The sequence below is a fragment of the Aedes aegypti genome, chromosome 3 (assembly GCF_002204515.2).
Source record: "Aedes aegypti strain LVP_AGWG chromosome 3, AaegL5.0 Primary Assembly, whole genome shotgun sequence".
Lineage (NCBI taxonomy): Eukaryota > Metazoa > Arthropoda > Insecta > Diptera > Culicidae > Aedes > Aedes aegypti.
Window position 1 is genome coordinate 227,189,366 of NC_035109.1, and position 26,863 is coordinate 227,216,228.

The following is a 26,863-nucleotide window of genomic DNA, read 5'->3' on the forward strand; positions in this document are numbered from 1 at the left end:
ACTGTTTATTTACCAAATAACAGAGCTAGGGTCGGTGTTTCCTATAATCGCACTAGTGGCTTTTTGCGGCCGTTTTTCTATAAATCGTTGCAAAATATTTTCTGGTATGAAGGTCAGGAGCTATTTTTCTAAGTACCATTGATACACAGCTCGATTTTGTTCAAAAAATGATCGAAATAAATAGTTTTGCTTAACATTTAAGCTCTATTGCACCTATAGTAAACCTATTGTTCCTATACTAGCACTATTAAAATAAAAAATAAAATTTATTAAACGAAAAAGTTGATGAATTAAGAACTTCTTAACATCAATTGAAAGTTTTTGGTCCACACTGTGAAGGAAATATATAAAGGTTTTGTAAACATACGGTTTTGGTTTGTATTTTACCTACGCCTTGAAGCTAGTGCAGGAACAGAAATTAGAAATAGTGCTACTATAAGCACATATATTTCTATAGTGGCACAAGCGATAATAAATACAAAAATTAAGCGTGTGCTGGAATAAGGGCGTAAGTCGCATGATCAAATTCTCTTCATCGATCCTTTTTTCTGTGAATAAAGGTGACAAAATGCGGGTTTGTTAACATTTTTTTCACTTCAGGACGCTAGGCAGCGATGCAATCTTGCGTCCTGAGGTTAAAAAAATGCTGACAAACTTGCGTCTTGTCACCTTTATTCACAGAAGAGAGGATCGACGAAGAAAAATCGATGTTGTTACATAATCCCTTATTCTAGCACACGCTTGAAATATGAGTTTTCGTAGTTTTCATATTTTTCAACAAAATCAAGATAAAAAGCTTTCAGATGATGTAAAAATAATGTCGCAGTTTCCAAACATGATTCAGATGTAAAAAAAGTTAAATATTCATTTAGGGGGAAGTCCTCTATGCCCGGACACTTTTTGTATTTTGGTAATATTTCAAAATCTACATTAGTTTTACCGTTAATTTTTGTACAGTATAATAAAATCACAATATTTTAAGTACAACAAAACTAAATCTTTAAGATTCCTTTTTATGATGGATTGCATTATGTACCAAAAATGGTGTGCACTGAAATGTGTCCTCTATGGCCGGACACTATGTGCTCTATGCTCGGACACTATGGTTTTCACCATCAAAGTTTATACCAAACCCACAGAAAGGTCGAGGGATGCTTCGTATGTCAACACATGCATTGTGGGTTCAATCTTTGCATGATATACAGCGTATAAAGCATATTTGCGAGATCATAGGTCAGTTCCATAAACTCTTTCTTGATCAACGCCATAGATCGGTTCGCCATATGTCGCCGTCTATGTTGCATTAGCGGTTGCTCGTATTCAGATAAAAATGTCTAACGCGTTTATAGTTTTTACAATTTCTTTGTCAGCTCGAAGGTTAAAGTGTGCTCTTAGGTACAGTCAACTCTCCCTTACTCGACCTCCATATCTCCATATCTAGTTTGAGAACCATAGTAAAATTTGGCGTTCATGGCTACCTCGGTGCTCCCTTGAATCGCATATTAGCACGGTTTTAATATTCTGTAACACGATATCTCCCTAACTCGATGGTCCCTTTATTTCCGAATTATAGAGAGATGACTGTTCATCATATCTTGTGGCTGCTTCTCGTGCGCTCATTTCCCTTAAAAGCATCATAGTTAGAGCACTTAATAAGGCTTCCAAGGACCGAAAGTTTTGTTGTTTATGCTTTATTTTTGATGCTATTTGTTTTTTGTACCCTACATTTATGAAAAAGCGAATTATAAATTTGATCCCAGTTATTAGGTGAACATTTTCACTGTCCGGTCATAGAGGACAAGAGGTGTCCGGCCATAGAGGACTTGCAATGGTTCACAAAAAAGGTTGCATTTCTTTGTAATTATACATTTTCTTAATAAATTTTGCATTGTGATTGATGCAAAACATACTAAAGTCAACGTACGTAGACAATTCAGCATAAGTTATAAAAAACATTTGTGGCTACACTTGTATGAAATTTTATCGTTTCACATTTTTTTGGTAGATTGTATCAGAGTGCAACTTTTAACAGCTACTGTTTGTTTACGTTTCGACATGAAAACGTCATAGTTTGTACACACTGCAAAAATGTGTTTTGGTATAATCCTGGAATACTAAAACCTTAATATCATTATTCGTTTTTGAAAAATTCAAACTGTCCGGGCATAGAGGCTGTCCGTCCATAGAGGACTTCTCCCTACAATATCAAAAAATTATGACCTCATACAAAAAATACGAAACAAACAATTTTAGATTGCAGAAAAACACAATTTTAAATATTTTAATTATTTTTATCATATAATCTTGATAGGATACAGGTAGTTGGACAACATTTCATGATGGAGAATTTTTTTTATTTAAAAGTTTTTTCTAAAGGCAACTTCTGATCGATTTTTTAAAATTTGTTTTATTTTTTTCAAAATAAATTCGTTTTAATGATACTATTGTATCATTAAATATATACATTGTAACCAATGTATTTTGGACCCCTTTATATTTTGGACCCCCTTGGCCATTTTCCTGCAAATTTCCCAGTTTAAATCGAAAGACCAACTCAATTTGCATACCATTTAGGAAGATAGGACTATTCCGCACTTGCATCAACCGTTTGTACAAAGCAAATGTGTTTATTTTATCTGAAATTAATTTAATTGAATCGGTGCATCCATGCAACCGTTACAATAAGTTACACACAGAAATTGAAGCTGTCAGAATTTTTTCAAATGTAAACAAAAACTTTTTTCAAATTTCTGGCCAACAGCGTAGAATTTTCTTCGGTTGTCCATTGTCGATCGATTGATTAGACTTTAGACTTTGAGGGTCCAAAATGTGTTGGTGCTTCACAATTCTATTACAGTTAACTCTCTCATACTCGATATTCCGTATCTCGATATCGAGTTAGAGAACCATATTAAAAGCTTGTTTTCAGCTTGGATCGCAGTTGTACTGGTTTTGTGTTCTGTAACTCGATGGTCCCTTCAATATCGAGTTAGGGAGAGTTGACTGTATTTTCGACGTTTTTTGGATCCTACATGACCGTTTGGGCATTTTTATCTCGTAGAGGAAGTTTTTCTCTACATTTTGACATGTTCTTTGACTTGGTTACGCTGTGTAACCGTTATCCTAAATATCTTGGAATTATTGTAAACCATATTGGCCCAAAGTCACCCTTTTGGACCAATGTCACCCCGCACGACGGTATTCTTGATGGAGAACCGCGAATAACTAATGGAAATGGCCTATTTTATTATTTTAATAATACATTTTTGTATGAAACTCAAAATAACTTTAAAATGGTTCTAGAGAAGTTATCGTGATAATCGTTATATTATATTATATTGAACTGATCTAACACAAGGTTTGACTAATGAAAATGTTTTCTTTCATTCATGTCCATGGCCTACTGCTCTCTAGCAGGGTCAAAACATAAATATAATTTGAAATATCTCAGCGAATGCACTGGGCAAACTAAGTTTAGGACTCATAATAAAAAAAAATATCTCAGCAGATATTTGAAATATGGATTACAATTTCAAGAGTGTATTTGTTTAAGTGTCAAAAGCTTCTATCAAAAATTAGATCCTTGGGACAAACAGTTCATTTAAAATAAGTAATCAAAAAACAAGTTGTAAATAACACCTTTAGACGTAACGTCAGAAAATAATGATTTCAACTGCCGTAATCATTCAAAAATACTCTAAAATATAAAAAATCAAAATTTTTGGGACAAAATTGAGAAAAATGGGCACTGTCACTCATTGACACTAGTGTTCTCCATCTTATTACCCAGATTATTCTAAACTAGATAATAATACATTTATTTAGCCAAAATGGGGGCAACTTATTTCCAGTAAATCATTTACTTTCGTGTAAAAACGTCAAGGAATCGAATGGTGGAGGTTTGCTGAGCCACAACCAGTCGCATGAATTAGGTGCCATTTTGGGCCTACTTTTTCCCAAAGGTAGACTTTTTATGATTCGGTAGCGGAAAATTTTAATCGAAAGCCAATTATGACTCACTGTCTCATTTCTAGCGGATTGTAACATTCTTTCAGATTGTGCAGTGCCCAAATACTTGGCTCACTCCAAGAAAGTCATAAACGAATATTATTAGGTCATTAAGTTGCTGCACACCCTCTTCGATGCACTTTGTATTTGAAAACTGCGCTTCTGTCCGTCATCATCGAGTCGAGCCGTTGATCTTTCGATTTTCATCGCCATCATTTCGAGCACACTTCTGATGCTAGTGATGATGCAACGCACTTGTTTCTTGTAAAGGCTGGCTTTTCTTCTGACACACTGACTGCCTTCCTGATGCAGTCGTCGATTAGCTGAAAAAGAAACCACTCTAAGCTGATGAAAACAAAACAGAGAAAATTAAGTTGCAAGTTGCATAATCGAAATGGCAATTTATGCATTTCAAGTTTCGTTAAATGGTATCCAGATGGAAGAAAAGTGGGAGCGCAGAAGTACTGATTTTGTGTTGTGCTCCATGTTCGAGTTGTATTATCATTTCGTAAAATGTGATATCAACTGTATTATCAGCTTTCAATGTCGCTTTGATTTTACATGAATAGTACATTTATCATTTCTAGATGGTCCTCCAATTGGTCTAAATTGCCCTATAAATCAATTCAAAATCACTGAATCATAAATAACAAGACTGCACGTGAAACAACCACATGGTATCTTCCGTTATCGACCCTGCGATGATATTATTGGCTCTGATTGCAGTTAAATTTATGGTTATCAGTTTCAGAGCCGCCAGTGCCGAACAGTATCTGCTTTCCTAGCTACTCAACGGATCACTTCTGAAAATTCTTACCGATTTCGTCACGTATTATTTACGATCGTGCATGAATTTATGAATGTTTGCCCGGGCACTTAAAAGCGGTTAGCAGTGTTGTAAATGAGTTGTTGATTTGTTTATTGGAGTCAATGCAGCAGAATGGTTTGAAAGCCATTAGTTGCGATTGTAGGATCCATATTCTTGACGGAACAGCTAAGATAGGAGTTTTGAGGTTTTTCGGCTCACGGAGCACTTTTTGAAGGTTGAATTGTTGCACTCATTTGGTTATTAATGCCAAGGTGGAAAAATATGATTGAAACTTTATACTTTATATTTCTGGCCAAATTTGTCGCAACTGTAGGTGAGCTTCTGACATTTGATTTAAATCAAATGAAATTGTGGATTTTTACGTGAAACGTTCTGATTCCCGTGTAAGTTTCAACATTAGAGTTAAAGTAAATTATTTTAAGGTGATTATAAAGCGAAGCCATGCTTTGAATTTTCAAGTGCACAAGACTGGAGAATCTGACAACAGTTCGCGTTGAAAATCAATCAAATAACTTGCTTGCTGGTGGTGACCTAGGGTTTAAATTTTCAACGCGGAGCGCTTTTTGTTTCTCAAGTCTTGGTCTCTTGAAAATTTCAGGTGTGGCTTCGTTCTAAAATCACCTTAAAATATAATAATCATATGCAGGTAGTCAGGTTGAAAAACATCAAAATTGTCTTTCAAACACACTCTTGACAAAGCATGTAGTGTACATACAAACAAAAATTTAAGAACGTTAAGTTCAATCATAAGTATCCTCTAAGGGCCGCGTATCACCAAGTGCTCCGGGGAGCACGATCTGAAAACCGCTTAGTTAAGGCAACACCACCCCGTGAGTTTGGGTGCGGGAAAGAGAAGGGGGATCCGAAACGGTCACAACATTGTGTATCGAGTACGGTCGCGAGACTTGTTTTATGAGTGTCGATTATTATGTCAACATGATACCCGCGGTGTAATGAATGCACAATTCTCGGTGAGCTTTGCGCTGCCGTCGATCGTCTATGAATTGGAATATGGAAATGCTCCCGAACTAACCTTGCCAGACGGTATCTGTTTCAGCTGTTGACATTTGAAATGCACGCATGTTATTAATTAGCTGCTGAACGTGCTTTTTTTTCGTTTGACATGATATCCATGGGAAATTGAGTTTATCAATTGAATGCAATTCAATTTTGAATGCTTTATTTGTTTTTATTTTTGTTTATTAATAATTTAGGGCAGCCTGTTTATCACGTGGCCAGAATGGACTTTTTTCCCTTTCATGTGAATTTGTCTAACAACTCGTTTGTATCCACTCAATCTGATCAAATGGACGCCAGTAATAATCTTACTCGTTCCCGCTTCAAAACCTACCCGATCGATATTTGTTTCCTGAAAGTTAAAGGCATGTTTGAAAAATGTTTTGTGCGATTTTTTTTAAAGTTTATATAGGGTAACTATAGTTGTGATTTGTGAAAAGCATATTATGGAATGCTTTCAGTTTAGAAACCACCGCTCTACAATAAGGTTAGTAACTTCAAATAATCATTTTTTGTGATCGCTCTCCAAAACACTGAGAGAAGTGTGGGAGGAGGGAGCGGAAAGCGAAGGGGGAAGTAAGGTGCCATATTAGAGGCCATTTTGGTACTCATGGGGATATGTCCTTAATCACTCGCGTTAAAATTTTCCGGTAATTTTAAAAATTGATGACCCTTGAAGCCGAATATGAAGACCAAACTCATACAAGTCATTTACTTTTAAAGTTGTTTCCAAATCAGGATGATTATAGAACGAAGCCACATCTCGAATTTTCAAGAGCTTCTTGAGAACCACACAGTGCTCTTCGTTGAAAATTTATCCGATTGGTTCCCACCAGTAAGCAAGCAATTTAATTTTTTTAAGGTTGGCAGGTTCTCCAGACTTGTACACTTGAAAATTCAAAGTTTAGCTGTTTTAGCTCAACTAGGATTAATTTCAAACCGCTGCCTGGCCCATATCGACCTATCAGTGAGTAATTGTATCGGAAATTTCCGTTTTAGTCAAACTGTTTTTGGGTTCATTTTAGATAGTCATTCGTTTGAATATTGCGACAGCAGATGAAAATTGTTTTGTTTGGAACAAATTGATGAGTTCCTGGCTTGCCAAAAGGCCAAACAATTGATGTAACATTAGATTTTTCAATAGTTTTTGAATGTTTTACCTCAACCTCTTTTCGGTAAACAGGCTTTCTTTTCATTTGGGATAAACAAATCTTTAGTGCTGCCTCTGTTTATGGTTTTGGTACAAGATCTTTAATATAATTAAATTTATTTACTATATAAAGGGATTTCCGGCCATTTCGTCGAATGCCGTGATTAATTTTAAAATCAATATCAAAAGTAACTTGCTGATCTGTCATTGGAAATTGTTTGCATGAAATATGATGATAGGTATATCAAAATACCAACAGTGGCAATTTCAATATAAGACAAGTCGTTTTGGTTAAAATACAGTTAACTCTCTCTTACTCGATATTCCACATCTCGATATCGAGTTAGAGAACCATAGTAAAAGCTTGTTTTCATGGCTACCTCGATGGTCCCTTGGATCGCAGTTGTACTGGTTTTGTGTTCTGTAACTCGATACCTCCCTAACTCGATCGTCCCTTCAATATCGAGTTGGGGAGAGTTGACTGTATATATAAAAAAGTTTTTTTTAGTTTCTTTGAAAAACCATTATATTTGTAGAAAAAGTTGCACTAAAACTTTTAATTGCTTTCCGTGTGGACAACCAAAACACTACGAATTGATTTTTCAACAAAACTGAATAAATATCTATAGTTCAATCAATAATAATTAGTTTTCAATGAGTAGGGTACCTTGTTTCTGATTATTATCATGCTTTCACTGTAGTATATTATTGAATAATAAAAAATACGGTATTGGTCAAGTTTTTGATAGTTATCTTTAAGAAGCACTGTGTGTTGCATGTTACCCTATATTAGGTGTTGCAAGAAAAATCTAAATTATCATGAAATAAATACCGCGTGGTGTTCTTTACGAGGTGATTAGGATATCATTTGAATCCTTAAATTTTTCATCCATATAGCATTGAAGTTGAAAACTGTTGCAAGTTACTCCATTTGACGGTACAATGACAATTTTTAACTCGTTTTTTTTAATGAATAAAATTGTTAAAAAAGGAGAATGAACTGTTAAAAAAAGGAAATGTAACAGTACAACTTGAATCATGTCAGCAGATTAGAATGTTCCATCGTTATTTGAATAAATTCAAACTCTTAGATATTGATGAATCAAAAATTTCGAAGCCGGGATAAAGTTTGCTAAAATAGGGGAAATGCATTAATTTTCGACCTACAAGAATTCTGTGCCAATTTTTGGATTTCCATACAAAGTAGGCCAAAATCGTATGGATGGGTCGAAAATTGGTGCTTTTCCCCTAGTGGGGTATTAATTCTTTTGTTATTGCTTGACGTGTAAAATTTTCAATATTGCAACGCATCGCAAACATGCTCTAGGAACCATCGGATCATTTTATGGCGTACGTATTTGGATGAAAATGTTAGACTTACAACACCGAGGGAAAGTGTACCAGTTATGACCATAGTGGTTTTCTATTTGGCCATATGCAAAATGTTGAAAAAATTTATATTTTTAATCTTTTTGAATGTTTCAACATCAAGATATATCCTACATTTAACTGCTAAAACACAAAAAACTTTTCAAAATGTGAAGGCATTCAAGATATTACGTATGGCGAAATAGGGAACCACTATGGCCATAACTGGTACACCTACCCTACTTCCTATTTTTTCAAGCCCATTCCTAGTCACATGGGACAATTTTGCATTTATGGGCAGTAAAGTGCTACCGTTTTTTTTAAAACAGGGTGATTCGTCAAATGAAATACCAATTAAATGATGATAATTAGGTAGCGATCAAGTTGATCAGAAATTATTTCTATCTTATCGACACATGTTAGTAAATTTGAAATAATGACGACTGTCCCTTAGGTCAAAGAAGCAAAACAGAAACATAAAATTCTTTAGCTATCAGTTTAAAATACTTTAAAATCATATCAATGTAGGGTTACTCTTGAATCGCCCATATTTGAATAGAAGACATCTCGCATATTTAGGTAACACATAAGACCGTGTTATTTTCAGGTTCCGGGTCATTTGGCCGAATGCCGTTTGGCCGAACGCCATTTGGCCGAAAGGGTCATTTGGCCGAATGTCATTTGGCCGAATGCCGTTTGGCCGAAATAGGAAATAATAGTGAATTACAGTTAGCATGTTATTGTAGTGAGTTCGAAGCTGAATTTAAAAGAACTTATTCAACTTATTTTTAAAGAAGGTTAATGATCATTGATATTCACATCTTCGATGTTAGTTCAACAAACAGTCAGTGCTGAAAGAAGAACATCCTAAATGTAAGCAAATATTCACTTTTCTGTTAGCGGTAATAGCTGCCAGCAGAAGTTTTTGTATTGTGTTTGTAGTCGGCTTTTGACAGTAACTAAAACGGTTCACGACTTATTAGTCCTGCTGCAGGACTGGATTGCTTTGATCCCTCGAATCGTATTAAGTATATAATTCTAGTAACCGCAAATTTTGGCTTCTTCTTTTCACAACGGAGAAACTGTGAGCTTTTTCCACGTAATTGTTCACCGAGTCAATCGGTTTACTGCTATACGCAAGCAACGGTGCAGAGCTCTGTTCACACGTTATAATCCTAATATTGGAGGAGAAACAGAGAGAACAGCCTATGATCAAAAGAAGGAAAAATCTCTTATGAAAATTTAAGCAAGTGCGATGCAAACAATTTTTATATTAGTATAACTACAAAGAACTGCCAATGATTCAAAGAAGGTAAAATTCCCAATTAAAATATAAACTGAATTATTGCCAATAGTAACGAAACCAGTATAACTCGGAAGAATAGCCTATGCTTAAAAGAAGGAAAAACTTGTAATGAAATCATTAAAAAACTGGAACCTTATCATACCGTTGGTAGCCCCACCCAGATGAAACAACCATGAGCTTTGAGTCTTGATGCAATGAGTGGAGTTCACAACTTAGTCCTAAATGAGCAAGTAAATTTTATCATTTTCTTGGAGCACTTATATAGTGACAAACATGACGTCCCGTAAATTAATTAGCTGATCAATTATTGGGTAACACCTAAGAATCTAACACATAAGTGTTGCAGTAATTTGATAATTTTTTTTTCGTAATTCGGCCAAACGGCATTCGGCCAAATGACCCGTTCGGCCAAATGGCATTCGGCCAAATGACATTCGGCCAAATGGCGTTCGGCCAAACGACATTCGGCCAAATGGCCGGACACCTTATTTTCCCTATCTTTTGTCTAATTGTTACAATTATAATCAAAAATTTGCAGAAGCAAATCTCGAGTTTAAGTTTACCTTTGCAGCTGAAAATTTAATGCGTTTTGAGCTAAATATATAGAATTAAAGAGATAAATTTTCACGTCGATGTAGAAAGTAGTACTTTAAATTTGCTTCTTCAAATGGAAAGGGTCAATACAATGACTTCTTGTACGGCTTTAAGTTATTACTACCTAGAAAGCCATTGATAATCATGTGTGTAGCTTGTTATTTCTGAACATATGATTGACTTTAAAATTTCAACAACAATTTCAATATTCATTTATCTTTCAGTGGTAATGATTTGGATGCTAGTTAATGATTTTTTCCAGAAACAACCTGGTTATCACCTGTTTACAACCTGGAAGGACCAGTACATTTCGCACTTTAACACATGTAGCAGCAGTAGCATAGGCAATCTACTTTTCCTAGTCGACAAACATTGTTACAGGGAATAAGCCTCGGGGAACCCTCTGCAGCCCATTATTGGTTTGCAATTCCAGCATAATGTCAGGGACAGCCGTAGTTACTGTTACTGCTAGAGTACTGATGCATGGTCAAAATCAGTATCATTCAATCAGGTAATGGCCGAACCAGAATGAGGGGCGTGCTTTCGAGAGTTTAATGGGGACAAACTGTTTTCTTTAAAATGTATATCAGTGTATCTGGAGAAGTTCTTTGCCAAATGTTAAAAATAACACAGCGTAATAAAAATGACATTTTTGCGTGTCTCAAGGATCAAGTATTATGTGTCTTCAGTAGATTTTGGGTTTCTGTATCTAATTCTGTTCTCAGAAATGTTCCTGCACCCCACAATTTTTAGCTACTGGTCTCTAAAGTTGTATAAAACACTATTTTCATTGATGTTTACACAAAATTTAAAGTATGGTTTATCAAACTCTTGTGTGATCTAATCCACCAAGAATGCAAAATAGGACTTACACTTTCATATAATTTGGTAATATAATATTATAGATAAATATAATCTGGTTGAGACTACACGATAAACTTTAGAATAAACCGATTCTTTCAACATGTTTGATGTCTCCATACAAATCGACCATGCGTAATGAAAATTCAATCAAATTTTGTTTTACTCGGCAAAAGACACGGTGACATTTTACCACCCCTCTTCATGTGATTACTACTTTTCCTATCGTTTGAGCATTGAAAGTGAAATGAACTTTATTGATAAGTGTGGTTATACACATGAAGTTTGAATTCTGTAGCAAATTAAGCAAATAAATTGCCATACAAGCTGACAAACTTGCATGCAAGTTGGCTGAAATAGTCAAATTTCGCATTTTTTACAGCCAATATTACGGTTCTTTTGAAAATTTTGTTCTGCGGTAGCCGCCAAGTTCTACCGCAGCTGTCAAAGTTCTACCGCAGCCTTGAGAATCATTTTATCATTGAACCAACCCATCTAATCAAAGTATGCTAGTAGAGTCCAAAGCCTTGAGGAACAGCCGGAAACAACAATCATCAGTCTGGTCTCCAAGGTATCATCGCAGCCGATCGATGATGATTTGGGAAAATCAGTAATGTGACTGCTGCGGTAGCTTTCTGTTCAACCGTAAAACGGAAAGTTATCTCTAAAATTGCAATATCTCAAAAACTAGACGTGCTACGCCATTTTTTAAAACGGCTATGGATTCAGCAACCCTTGATAAAGTAAATAGCGGTATTATGGTGCTTGAGACAACAACGTGTTCCACAGTGTAATGATTGTATAGAATGACAACTAAGGACAAGAATGTACCGTAATCCGGGGTAACATTGATCAGCGGGGCAACATTGATCGCAATGACCCTCCTCGTCAAAAGTTCAATTCAACGTTTATCGATGAAATATTTTCAGTGCATGAATGGTGATTCGCTTTCTAATATTCATGAGCTAATAAACATTAAGGTTTTTGCAGAAATTGAGTTGTGTTCAAGCGTAAATTTTTCAACTTTTTGAAACAATGATTTTCATGATTATGGATAACACGCTCAAAGAATCATGTCGCACATGAGTTCTGGAAACGATATGAGCAGAATAAATGCAGTTTTTACTTAAAATGACATCGCTGAACACGATTCCGTTGTTAAAATTTTCATATATATGTTCAGTTAAGCATAATTCACAAATAACTATAAACAATGCGTAAATTCCTCTGGAAATTGACTACATTTAGGCGTATTTCACATTTAAAGGTGTTTTTAATTTTGAAATAACTGAAAATGTATATGACTTGTAAGAGTTTGGCCTTCATATTCGGCTTCAGGGACCATGATTTTAGTAAGTAATGATATTTTCAATATTGCCGAACGTTGTTTTCATGGGTGATCAATGTTACCCCATATCAACTAAATCAAAAAAGCACTTAAAACATTTTGTTAAACATGCTTTAAACTTTCAGATAACAAAATACAGTATATAGACACGAGCATTGGGTGCCAGTACTTGTTTTAAAAATATAAAACTTGCAACATATGCATTTTCAAATGATTTTTTTAAGAAATATCCAAAAAAAAGATGATCAATGTTACCCCGGATTACGGTACAACAAAAGATCAGCCACTGGTCGCAGTGGTTCATTTGCAGTTTAAAAAGCTCATGTTTTTATCAAATATATGAAATGGAATGGACCAGTTGTGCTACAAGCTGTTAACCTAACTCTTAAAATGTGGAACAACACTTCTACAAATAAATTATGGTAAGTTGCTCTCTTTCCAATTGTTGCCAATTTGACCTATATCTGATTACATAAAACTGTCAGCAAAGAATGCACAGATGCTTCAGAGCCCTTAACAGAACTAACAAAATGAAACATCGCTGTTTTCTCAAGAAACAACACGTTGATCGCTGAGGCTCTTCTTTATACACGACGCTAACGTGCAGATTTGTGCCATCGCGTTTCAAAAGGTGCCGGCCGGCAGGAAGCAGAGTGGAACGGTTCCCGGCAGTTGGTTGAACAGGCCATTTACTCGGCTATAACGTGAATTTATATGTTTTTTCAGCATTCCCATTCTGTATCTCAATCAGTTCCCGGGCGCAGATTCTCGTCATCGACCTCTACAGACGGCAAACGGAGTGATCACACGTAGATGGGTTTGCGGTGGCCGACAGCAATGAAATAACAACATCAATGAGCGGTCCGATGGGATTCCTTCCCATTATGTAATTCGTTCCAAGAGATTCTTTCACTCCACTTCGATGGATGCTGGCGCAACTTCAGTTTTATTATCTTTCCTCAACCGTAATCGTCTACGCTGGATGACGGACATTATGTGTAGCTGTACCAGGCAAGGGGAGGGAACACGTTTTGGGAGAAGTGCCGAAACGAGGGGTTTGTTTTGATTGCTTCTGTTATGTTGTTCCCGTCAGGTTCCCCGATACGTTTTGCGCTTTGAATCCCACTTTTCGAGTTCTGCACTTTCGCTGTTGACTGTTGAGTGGTTCCCGGCAGAAGATGACGCCCCAAGACCGGTGATGACGGTGAACCGGTTGGATGAGGATGACGATGGTGTATTATACGATGAGTTGTGGAAAATGTGATCACGACTTACTTTTTTAACCTGATGGTGTGGAGTAGATTAACCTGCCATGCCATCCATGTCATTAAACTGAAGTCAGTGAATGCTTAACTGATGATTTCTGAAATATCTCGGAGCCAGAAAGTTGATGGATGAGCAGTATTTATGCTAGAGCTATGGAGATGCATAATGTGTTATTTTGTGTGAAGCGATTGATACATTAGATTTGATTGACAGACAGAGATTTTCTTCTCTATTAGTGATTTAAAAATTTAGGTATAGAGTGGATTATCTTATTGGTTCGACCGAAATGATTGTTAAATAGACAATAATATGTCAATTGAGTGACAACCATTATGATTGTAGAATCAACAATGATTACAGGTTGAATTAAGGTGAAGATGAATCGAAGCCAAACCTCAAATTTTCAAGAGCACGGATCTGGAGAACCGAACACCCGTTTGAGCTGAAAACTTAATCGATTGGTTACCACCAGCGAGTGACCAATCGATTAAATTTTCAGCTAAAACGGATGTTTGGTTCTCCAGATCCGTGCTCTTGAAAATTTGAGGTTTGGCTTCGATTTATCTTCACCTTAAGGCTCAAGAATCCATCATTCAATCATCAGCAATCATCAAAAATGAAAAACCAGTTTTTTTGTTCAAATTTAAAGAAATCCTCATAAAAATCTATCATTGCAATCCAGATAGCAAGTATAATGCAATGATAGATTTTCTTGAATATTGCTTAAAATTTGAGCAAAAAAACTGGTTTGGAAAATTTGTAAAACGATGATGGTTATTTTCCTCTTAAAGAAAAGTTACTGTAAGTCCTGATATGACGAACCAGTTTGCCGAGTATATGCTATCTTTGATTGAAGAATAAATTATTCTACGCAAATGACGGGGCCTATTTTGTAAATCGAGCAGATTCATGTGAATCGTCTAAATTCATTGTCGATCAAAGCAAGCATGCATATTTCAGATGTCACCCGTCGACTACCATAGTAATCCAGTCACATAGAGTGATAACTGTCGAAAAACTCGAGTGACAGAGCTGAGTCGAGTGAATTTTTCGGTCGACAGTGATTCCAGTTGATTCATTTTGATCGACTCGACTTATAAAATAGACCCCGACATTCTGTTTTTTTTTTTTTTTCAGAAAACCTTGTCTAGGGTATCATTTTCGATACTTCAAATTTTGTGATAATTCTACATACAAAACGCTTAAGGGTAATCCCAACAAACATTGTTACTGCATAAGAGTTGAACAAAACATTCTTCAGTTGAATACCTAAAAAAAAGCTGAATAAGCTATTTGGGATGCTGATTAGACACCCGGCTCGAACAAAGAATTTTATGTAATAACATAAACATTTTATGTAGCAACATTAGTGATGCCAAAATCTGCTATTTTTGGGTATAATAAAATTAACCTTGACACCGATGGGGCAAAAGTTTGTTTAAAACTATTTTTAAACTATCAATTTTTAAACTATTTCAGTTCATTCTTCATAACTCAATAATGAATTGACCATCAATTTACAGAACACAAAACCAGTGAAACTGTCGAACATGCCAAGTTTGTTGAACGTATCAGTAAAATTCTGGCGCCACATATGCGGACGACTTGCGAATCATCGCTATGTATCAATGCTTTTCGCATGGAAGCGCATAATATTGCCGAATATTAGAAGATTTGACCATAAAAAATCCTTCATGACGAAAAGAACAAGACGGCTGAAAATACGTAAGATGCCCTGTATAGCTTTTTCAAAATAGTTAAGAAATTTTGAACAACGTTTCAAGAACAACCATTTATGAAAAATTCACCATTATCACCAAATACCAAATGGGCTTCGTAGCCGTGCGGTTAGTGTCACCAGGCATTTAGCCGCATCGTGCTAGGGAGTGTGGGTTCGATTCCCGCCTCAGGCCGGTAAACTTTTCGTGAGGAATGTTTTCCGACTGTGCCGCTGGGCGTTGCATGCTAGTCCGTTGTCTAGTGTGGTGCTTCCTTCAAAGGGCATAAATGCCCACTGGAAGCATTAACGTGTCAGTGTCTTTTTTAAATACCGACATTTAACATTTTTCAGAAGCTAGTTGTTTTCATTTTTTATTATTATATTATTTCAAATATTTTTAAGAATACTGAAATTTTTCTATTGTCTCTGAAGGTTGAAAATTTTTTTTTTTGCGCAATTAATGCTGAAAAAAGAAATGAACCTCATGTTCATATTAAAAAGTTGTATAACCAAGCAATAAACGGTAAACATGAAAATCTCGAAGATTTTTTTTGTGTTTAGGATATTTTTTTTTATAAGGAGATTATCAATTATTCACTATTTAGGACTTTGGCGGTTTGTGTATAGATTGCAACGAATTACTGAGTTTAAAATTTATTTACAATACATTATTTCTAAGTGTGCAAATAAATTTGAACATCTCTGGTTTGACATTGAAAATTAAATTAATTTGGGATTTCATTCAAAGGTAACTTGGAACCTTTTATGTTGTATCTAGAAAAGGATGCGCCACGTCATTCTAAGAAAGTTGTTAAGGGCGCCATGAGCTCGAAAAGTTTTGGGAACCTCTGGCCTAAAGCCTAATGTGTTCGGAAAACACTCACAAGATGGCGCTAGTGGGCAAACATTTTATCCAGTTATGAGATACAACATTGGTGTCTTCGACAAAGTTGTACAACTTAATGAGACCTAATCGCATACAACATTTCCAAGATGGCGCTAGTGGGCAACAAATTTATTTGTTTATATTTCAGTCAAGCGATTAGATGTAAAGTTGGTGTCTTCAACAAAGTCGATCAACGTAATGCAACCGCCCAACGGTTATGCTACTTTTCCGCGAATGCCCAAATGCCAGATTTCCGAAGGCCAGTTCCCCGAATAGCCCATTTCCCCGAAAAGTGTTTGGTACTCAGAAATGTGGCAACTTCATACATTTTATTATGGTAAACGAAGTGGCGGATCTTCAGAGTTACATCGACCACGTCATCTTTGGCAATTTGTGCATAGTTGAGACTGGCCATATATCACCTTCTTTTGATTGCTTATCGTTCTTTCTAGTGTACCACGCTGTTACTGAAGACTATTCTTGCCTTTTTTAAACTGCATCACATTTTTGTGTAAGAAAGTTGTCGACAATCACAAAATTATTGTTTTTTCACGAAGACACTAACTATCTTCATCATCTTCCTTTAAATTTTTTGCGGCATAAGGACAAACTTTTGTTTGGCATCAATGAAATTTTAATATTGTCAGATATATATTTGGGTAGCCTTCAGGTTCCAACTTCATTGTGAACTATTAACTTGACTCAGAAAAAAAAGTAAGATAAAAATGTTTTCACTATCAGCTGCCAAGCTTTATAACATCAGACAAGTCTTCAAAGGCCTGTAGTTTTATTATAACCAAAGTTTTAGACGCAACGATGATTTTGATTTATGTTTAGTGTAAAGTGTGTTAGTGTGTATGATTGTGCGTGCATGCATGGTTATATATGCCTATGTCTTACTTACGTCATCTCATTCTTCTTCTTTCTGGCGTTACGTCCCAACTGGGACAAAGCCTGCTTCTCAGATAAGTGTTTTAATGAGCACTTCCACAGTTATTAACTGAGAGTTTTCTTTGCCTATTGACCATTTTTGCATGTGTATATCGTGTGGCAGGTACGATTGTACTCTATGCCCAGGGAAGTCAAGGAAGTTGTAATAGTAATAGTTATTTATGCAACAAGTTGCAAAATGATGATTTTTTCAGCACGAGTCGTACATGTATCCGCTTGCCGAGTTGGAGAAATACGACGAGTGCTGAAAAAATCGAGTTTTGCAACGAGTTGCATACAACATTTTTTGCTATTACGAAAAATGCAGTTTCAGTTGGATTATTTCCAGGAGCACAATCAAAATTGAAAAGAAAATTCACATGAACAGCCATGCGTAGAAGCGCTCGGTATTTTCAATCAGGTAGGCTGTGATGCAATATAATATGACCATAAACGTAAATGTCACAATTTTTTTCGCTTCATCCAAACTCAAATGGATCTTGATTCTTAATTCATGAAAGGGACAGGTAAAACGCCGCTTGCAGTTTTCGTTTGTGTTGTAGGTACAGTTATTTATAATGGGTCAAGCTTCCTACATAAACTGTGTAGGAACAGTTTTGATCTGGCTCACCTACCGCCTCTACGTTCACTGGACGAGCCGATTCCGCATCCGTATGGCTCATCAACGGATACGGATCACCAAATGAATAAAAAATCGTAAGCTTGTAGTCATTGAGAACCACAGAGCAATTTTATGAATTGCGTATGAAGAGACACCGTGAATTGCGTATGAACTGGGAGGGAGAAACCGGTACGAAATTTATGTACGTCAAGGTGAGCCGAGATTCTGCTGTCACGGACTGTCACTGTGAGCCCAGACAAACATGATAAAAGCGCGTAACTGATTAAAACATATTTCTGCATTTTAACAAATGTGACAAAAAATCTATTGAAAAGCTATTCATGCTTATTCAAAAGTAATGTAACAATAGCAACTTTTATTCTGATTGAATATAAAGTATTTGAAACGCATACTTTTACTTTTTCCAATAAAAATGAAAATGAAATGCATAGAAAACTTTGGCCCTTTTTCCATGTTTTTCCAGAACGATCGAAGGAATACAACAAATGAAAACTAGCGATTTTCATCAAGTCTGCCTTGATTGTCGTTGGCAAGCTGGAGTTTTCTTGCAGTTCGAAATAGCTTTGTGCCATATTAGGGAAGTAGGCCGTTATGTTGTTCAAACTACTCATCAAATGTAGGCTAATATGATGCGGAATTGCAAAAATAATATACTTACTTACTTATTTGGCTTTACATCAATTATCTTGATAAAGCCTCGCCAACAATATTTCGCCAATTCCCTCGGTTCATGGCCGCTTCTCTCCATCCTCGACTGTGACCCACACTCTCCAGGTCCTGGTGTACCTGATCAATCCACCTAGCTCGCTGCGCCCCACGCCTTCTTGTTCCGACCGGATTCGTGGCGAACACCATCTTTACAGGGTTGTTGTCCGGCATTCTTGCAACATGCCCTGCCCAGCGTATCCTTCCAGCTTTAGCTACCTTCACGATACTGGGTTCGCCGTAGAGTTGAGCGAGCTCGTGGTTCATCCTTCGCCGCCACACGCCGTTCTCCTGCACGCCGCCGAAGATCGTCCTTAGCACTCGGCGTTCGAAAACCCCAAGAGCTTGCAAGTCCTCCTCGAGCATAGTCCACGCCTCATGCCCATAGAGGACTACCGGTCTTATGAGCGTTTCGTACATCGTGCATTTGGTGCGGGGGTAAATCTTTCTTGAACGCAGTTTCTTGTGGAGCCCATAGTAGGCGCAACTTCCGCTGATGATGCGCCTTCGTATTTCCCGACTAACATTGTTGTCAGCCGTCAACAAGGATCCGAGGTAGACGAACTCGTCCACCACCTCGAAGGTATCCCCGTCTATCGTAACACTGCTTCCTAGGCGGGCCCTGTCGCGCTCAGTTCCGCCAACCAGCATGTACTTTGTTTTCGACGCATTCACCATTAGCCCGACTCTTGTTGCTTCGTGTTTCAGGCGGATGAACAAATCTGCCACCGTTTCAAATTTTCTTCCAATAATATCCATGTCGTCCGCGAAGCAAACAAATTGTCCGGATCTCGTGAAAATCGTGCCTCGACTGTTAAGTCCGGCTCTCCGCATGACACCTTCAAGCGCAATATTGAACAAAAGGCACGAAAGTCCGTCGCCCTGTCGTAGTCCCCGCCGAGACTCGAACAAACTGGAGTGTTCGCCCGAGATCTTCACGCAGTTTTGCACACCGTCCATCGTTGCTCTAATCAATCTTGTGAGCTTCCCGGGAAAGCTGTTCTCGTCCATGATTTTCCATACCTCTACGCGGTCGATACTATCGTATGCCGCCTTGAAATCGATGAACAAATGGTGCGTAGGGACCTGGTACTCACGGCATTTCTGGAGGATTTGCCGCACGGAAAAGATCCGGTCCGTTGTCGAGCGGCCGTCGATTAAACCTGCTTGATAACTTCCCACGAACTCGTTTGCTATAGGTGATAGACGACGGAAGAGACTCTCGGATAGCACTTTGTAGGCGGCGTTTAGGATGGTGATTGCACGATAATTTTCACATTCCAGTTTGTCGCCCTTTTTGTAGATAGGGCATATAACGCCTTGCTTCCACTCCTCCGGTAGCTGTTCCGTTTCCCAGATTCTGACTATCCGCCGATGCAGACAAGCGGCCAACCTGTCCAGGCCCATCTTGATGAGTTCGGCTACGATACCATCCTTGCCAGCGGCTTTGTTGTTCTTGAGCTGTTGAATGGCATCCTTAGCTTCCCCCATCGTGGGAGCTGGTTGATTTCCGCTGTCCGCTGTGCAGACGTAGCCATCGCCTTCGCTGTCCTGACCTTCTGTGCCTGTGTTCTCTGCGCCATTCAGGTGTTCATCGTAGTGCTGCTTCCACCTTTCGATCACCTCGCGTCCGTCCGTCAAGATGCTCCCATCCTTATCCCGGCACATCTCAGCTCGCGGCACGAAGCCTTTGCGGGATGTGTTGAGCTTCTGATAGAACTTCCGCGTTTCTTGAGAACGGTACAGCAACTCCATCTCTTGGCATTCCACCTCTTCCAGGTGGCGCTTTTTGTCCCGGAATAGGCGGGTTTGCTGTTTCCGCTTCAGTCTGTATCGTTCCACGTTTTGCCGCGTACCATGCTGCAGCATTGCAGCCCGCGCTGCATTCTTCTCCTCTTAAACCTCCTGGCACTCCTCGTCGAACCAATCGTTTCTTGAGCTCCGTTCCACATATCCGACAACGCTTTCGGCAGCGTCGTTAATGGCTGCTTTGACTGTTCTGCAGCAGTCCTCAAGAGGGGCCCTATCGAGCTCGCCCTTATCCGGCAACGCTGCCTCAAGATGCTGCGCGTACGCATTGGCGACATCCGGTTGTTTCAGCCGCTCGAGATTGTACCCGGGCGGGCGTCGGTACCGTACATTGTTGATGACGGATAGTTTTGGGCGCAGTTTCACCATCACCAGGTAGTGGTCGGAGTCAATGTTGGCGCCACGATAGGTTCTGACGTCGGTTATGTCGGAGAAGTGCCGTCCATCGATCAAAACGTGGTCGATTTGCGATTCTGTCTGCTGAGGTGATCTCCAGGTGTACCGATACGGGAGGCTGTGCTGGAAATAGGTGCTACGAATGGCCATGTTCTTGGAGGCGGCAAAATCTATCAGTCGTAAGTCGTACTCGTTCGTGAGCCGGTGGGCGCTGAACTTTCCAATCGTCGATCTGAACTCCTCCTCCTGGCCAACCTGAGCGTTCAAATCTCCTATGATGATCTTGACGTCGTGGCTTGGGCAGCGGTCGTACTCGCGTTCGAGCTGCGCGTAAAATGCGTCCTTGTCATCATCAGTGCTTCCGGAGTGTGGGCTATGCACGTTGATTATGCTGAAGTTAAAGAATTAGCCTTTGATTCTTAACTTGCACATTCGTTCATTGATCGGCCACCACCCGATCACGCGCCTTTGCATATCACCCATCACTATGAATGCTGTTCCCAGCTCGCGTGTGTTGCCGCAGCTCTGGTAGATGGTATGATTACCTCTAAACGTTCGCACCAATGCTCCTGTCCAGCACACCTCCTGCAGCGCTACGATGTCGAAACCGCGGGTCTTCAGTACATCGGAGAGTATGCGAGTACTTCGAATGAAGTTGAGAGATTTGCAGTTCCACGTACCGAGTTTCCAATCGCTAGTCCATTTTCGTCGCTGTGGTCTTTGCCGATTGTTCCGATCCGTATTCTCTCGTTGACGTTCCTGTGCTGATGTGTTTTTACGGACGGTTGGGTTGCAGGGCCTGACACCAACCCCCTAGATTTCCGGAGGACCATTTCCCCTAAATGTTCGGAGGGCCATAGTGCGCAGTTTAGCTTAGAGTCCTTCTCTGGCACTCGGACGATGATCAGCTGCCCCTGACATGGGGAACAGACGCTGTTGTGAGCCGCTCCTAACGTGGAGTACAGACGCTCCAGGTTTGCAAAAGCAAACCCCCCCTTCCCTGTCAGCATACGACCAAAGTTCCCACCGGGGGTTGGTTACCCGATCTTCCCCAAGGTTACTCGTACCCCGGCCAGTACCACGAGGAGGTAGGGATAGGAGTTGCTGGGCAGGAGGCTAAGGACCGCACAAAGGGGTCGATTTTATTCCTGCAGGTACGCGAGGTACCAATGGTACGCCATGCCCAGCCATTTACCGCGCCTGCAAAAATAATATATCAAGTTAAAAAACTATCAGGGAAATCTGAATATCGTCGGAGTGTTCCGGCTAAGTAATCTAGTGTTACTTCTTTTCATTTGTTGAGTAACTCTTTTCGATTCTAAAGTTAATACCTGCTTGATAGCAACATTCCAGAAATGCTTTACTGATTTTTACAATGGCAGCATTCTTTGTCACTGTACTCCACTGGAACTATTAGAAAGAAAACACATTAGTTTTTTCGATGGTGATGCTGGATGTATGAGGAATCAAAGCGACTTATAGCGGTGTTTTTTCATCAAAGCAGTTACGCCGTTGTAAAAAATTTTCAACGGGTTGTTTTATTTGTGGTAAATATGATTTTATATGGGTTTAACAACATTGTTTGTGTATGCGGCTTGTTGGATTTTTCATGAGTTGTTAAAGAATAAAACAAGATAAATTTGCAGAATGCTGTTTTATTTTATTAATTATATCATGGCGAGCAAACTATCGGAAATAAAAAATAAATAAAATTTAAAATTATGAAATAAGAAAAAATAGTCAAAAAAAATGCAAAGTATAAAGAGATGAAAAGGGAAAAAATAATAAAAAAATGTTAAAAGGATTGCTGGAAACCCTTCCGGGTAGCTAACGTATTGTATTTTTTCTTCTGTTAAAATGTTTATTGCGGTTTTATTTGATGTTACGTACCTTTCATGTTTACTGCCACTCGCAAGTCTGAAATGATAATAAGAGAAATATTAGTTAATCAATTAGCTTAGGTTAAGTTTTGTTCTTGTGGCGATAATTAGTCTTGACTCTTGATTATTGTTTACAATAATTTGTTATATAGTGAATCATTTTAGAATTTTCTGTGAGATAAATGTACTAACATATTATTTGAATCATTTTGCATATCTAACCAAAATTTCGATATCTTCCAGACTCAGTAATGCACAGCCTTACTTTTATTATCAGACTAAATATATTAAAATCATTAGATCTGGGTGAAATAGGATCAGTTTTACCTAGTTTGAAAATCAAATATATTTCGATTGACTTTTTAGAAAATCGCGAATAGCCTATCGTGCGAAAAAAAAATGTCGCATAAACTTTCTTAGAGAACGAAATTCCTGTTAAATCTTATACAACATAATATTCGCCTTATTAATTTGCTTTTGAAATAGCATTTTTTATAGGATATTGAATTTGGTCGAAAAATAGTAGAGACATATAAAAAAAGATTTTCATGCGACGCTGGTGACCTCAAATGTGAATGATAATTTCATTAATATTAAGAAGTTTTCAGATTTTTCCGCATAAATTTTGCAAATGATCATCAGAGTAAAGAAATAGGATTCTAATGCCACAATGATTTAAATTTTCGGTAGTTACAATGCTGTACAAATTAAATTAGTATATCAATGTAGATTATGGGAAATTTCATACTCCCATAGAAAAACTAAGTGAGCCAATTTCAATCAATATTTTGAATTTAATACACATGCAATAAGATTATTTACATTATTGTTTTTAGAATGACCCATAGTTGAGGTAATCACAGATATGTACAGCGCAACGAGCAAGGAAAAGGTGTGCCGGAAAAGGACAGGCACGATGACAGATGGCAATCCGTTGTCAACACCAAAGATAAAAAAAGAAACATAAAAAGAAGGTGAAGAAAAAAAGTACGAGAAGAAGAATGCATAGAGACGACCGCAGCGTGAGTGGCCGAAAGGAGATGCCATGCTTGGTAAAGCAAATGATCAAAAAACGTACGCAGATATCTTTCGAAAAGTTAAGGACGACCTGAACCTGAAGGACCTCGGAGAAAACGTGGTTAGAACGCGACGCACCCAGAAAGGGGAGATGCTGTTTGAGCTGAAGGGCTAACCAGCGATCAAGAGCTCGGCCTATCAGGAGCTAGTCGCGATGTATTTGGCGAATGAGGCGGACGTGCCTCTCAGTAGGCATTTACTCATTTACGAAGTAGTTGTTGAGTGCAGATATCGGGACGAGATAACAATCGTGGGCGAGGTGAGTGAGTCGTACGACGGCACACTACCAGCGACGATTCGACTACCAGTTGACACGGCGAACAAACTGGTGGAGAAAGGCAAAACGTGAATTGGCTGCATATCGACCAGCCACTGAGGCACGTCACCCATTCGACGGACAACTTCCATTGCCGTGCGATCGCAGACCAACAGTAACGGAGGTAACACAGATCAACCTGAGTCACTGCGACACCGCACAGCAACTGTTGTGGCAGTCGATAAAAGCTGAACCGTATTGAGTACCACTCAATAACGCCAATTGGGTGGCGGATAGCATAGGCGCAGCGGCGATATGAAGTAATTGCCAGCTCGCGGGTTTCGTGATCGCGAAAATCAACGGAATTTACTTTTGCAGCTGCTACGGGCCTTCAAGAAGGATGCTCGGAGAATTTAGTCCGATGTTGGAGGAGTTGACCGACGAGCTAGTTGGTCGAAAACCAGTGCTGATTGAAGATCACTTTAATGCATGGGCCATGGAGTGGGGTAGCAGGGTAACCAATGCCAGAGGTTACAACCTACTGGAGGCTCTAGCAAAGCTAGACTTACGATTGTCCAACGAAGCGACCATTCGGAAAGATAGACGGGAGTCGATCATCGACTTAACATTTTGTAGCCCATTACTGGAGGGCAACATGAACTAGAGGATAAGCGCTCCAGGCGATACGCTACAGAATTGGCCAGCGGAACACTGCAGTGCAGAGGAACACAATTGGCGACCGGCAGTGGAAGACGGAGGCTTTGCACGGAGATCGCTTCGTTGAGGCACTTCGCAACGACAGCGATGCCCTGAACGGTTGGATGCGTAGGGCTGGCAACAGCGATGGTAACGATCGACGTCCCGCGTACTGGTGGAATGAGGTACTCAACGCCCTCCGCGCTACTTGTCTCAAAGCCAGGAGGCGTTACTAAAAAGCAACGAACGTAGAAGCCAATGAGAAGCGAAAGGTCGTATTCCAAGCAGCCAAAGCTGCTTTTAAACGCGAGGTAACGCTGAGCAAGTTTGAGTGCCATAATGAGCTGTTCCGAGCAGCTCGCACCAACCCCTGGGGGGACGTTTATCGAGTGGTCATGGCGAAAGTCCATCAATGCCGGTTGATACGTGTGCTGAAAAGCTGATGGTTTTTGGCGAGGGTTTCTTCCCAACGCATGATCTGACACCGTGGTCATCCACACCTTATGTCGAAGGAAGAAGCAAACGCCGAAGACGAAGGTCACTTCCCAGATATATGGAAGATTCAGAACCTGGTGTTGCTACCAGGAAAACCACTGGGCAAACTCTTGGAACGAGTCATCCTAAACAGAGTGGCTAAATGTACGGAGAGCGAGAACGGATTATCAAAAAGGCAGTTAACAGATTCCGGAAGGGAAAGTCGACGGTACACACAATCCGGACGGTCCTGGAGAGTTCGTTGGTCAAGTGGCAGCAATCATGGGAAGCCTCCGAGAGTCATCCAGAATGTGTCGACCTGGGTAAGCAGAGTGCATGGCGAAATGAACTTTCACCTGACACAGTTCCTGTCCGGTCACGGTTGCTTCAAACAGTATTTGCATCGAGTCAGCCTGACGAAGATCTCCCCTGCGATAGCCGCCGGTAGTCGGGGCACCATCAGTGCGTAAGGGAAGAAGAGGATGAACGACGGAAGGAGGCAGAGAAGCGGAGGAAGATAAATAGGTAGTCTGCTCAACATGCAAGAGCAAACCACTGAACTGCCAGACTGCGCCCCAGAAGAAGTCGCATATAGTGGAATCCGATAGATCCAGGCTACCGCCGAAAGTGAGGACTAGTGTTTAGTGGATAGGCACGCAAGTGAATCCCACACAGTGCCGAAAATACGAAATGAAATATAAATTATTCTTCTAAGTAATACTGCTAAAATGATTATTGTTACTCAGCTGATAATATTTCAATCAGAATTGTTCCAGTTATTTTTTTTTTCATTTAAAACGTTTTTTTCATGTTCTTTCGCATTATTTTACAAAGATTCTTTGCATGGATGCTAAAGAATGCTGCGAGTGGTGATCGAAAATCTGTCAAAGGACACTCAAACGCACTTTCGATTCTTTTTATGGAGATTCTGTTCAGAGAGTTCAAAAATCGTAAAAGAGAAAGACACATTAGACACCACTCGAATCAAAAACCACTCACTGTATATAGTTCCTACTTTATAAAATCTTATCAAATCGTTTCATTTATTTTAGATGCTGTAGTAGCTTTGTTTTATATGTAGATCTTTTCAAATACTGATATACACATGAATGTGAAGAAACGTCTATAAAACTGCACATGCAGTGGCATAGGGACAATATCATGGCTAACATGTAAGTGAACCTGGAGTTAAATGCACCAGTTAAGGAAGATGTGCCGAAATGAAGACCATACGACATGTAGAGTAAAGTGGGGCAAAAGTTCGAGTGGGGTAAGAGTTTCTTTTTAAGATTTTTAGCTCAATTCAAAACAAATCTTATAAATGTCATGGTGGTTCGAATGCTTTTCAAGTAAGAGACTTTCACTCCAAATATCTTAAAAATCGATTGAGATTTTGAAAAGTTATGGCGATTTGTTGTTTTTCGACGTGAATATTGTAATTTTTGGTCAAAATTTCGTTGCATGGAACCAATTGAAGATAAAACCTTTTCCAATATTTTATTTAAGGGCGTTTTTAGGCCAATCATAAGGTTGCTTTGAAGTGTATTAGTTTTTGCATAATTGCTTGAAAACAATTTTTGGCCCATAGTGGGGCAAAAGTTCGAATCAGCGGGGCAAAAGTTCGACCCATGCATAAAATCACGG

General features: G+C 38.9%; 1 protein-coding gene across 2 annotated transcripts in view; it reads right to left on the reverse strand.

Moving 5' to 3' along the window:
• Positions 1-26,863, reverse strand: part of LOC5572987 (pheromone-regulated protein PRM7) — a 303,931-nt gene that overhangs the window by 43,160 nt on the left and 233,908 nt on the right. For both annotated transcript variants that reach the window (XM_021853726.1, XM_021853727.1), the window contains one exon: positions 22,727-22,753. The gene's annotated coding sequence lies outside the window, so the exon portion shown is untranslated. The remainder of the gene's footprint in view (positions 1-22,726; positions 22,754-26,863) is intronic.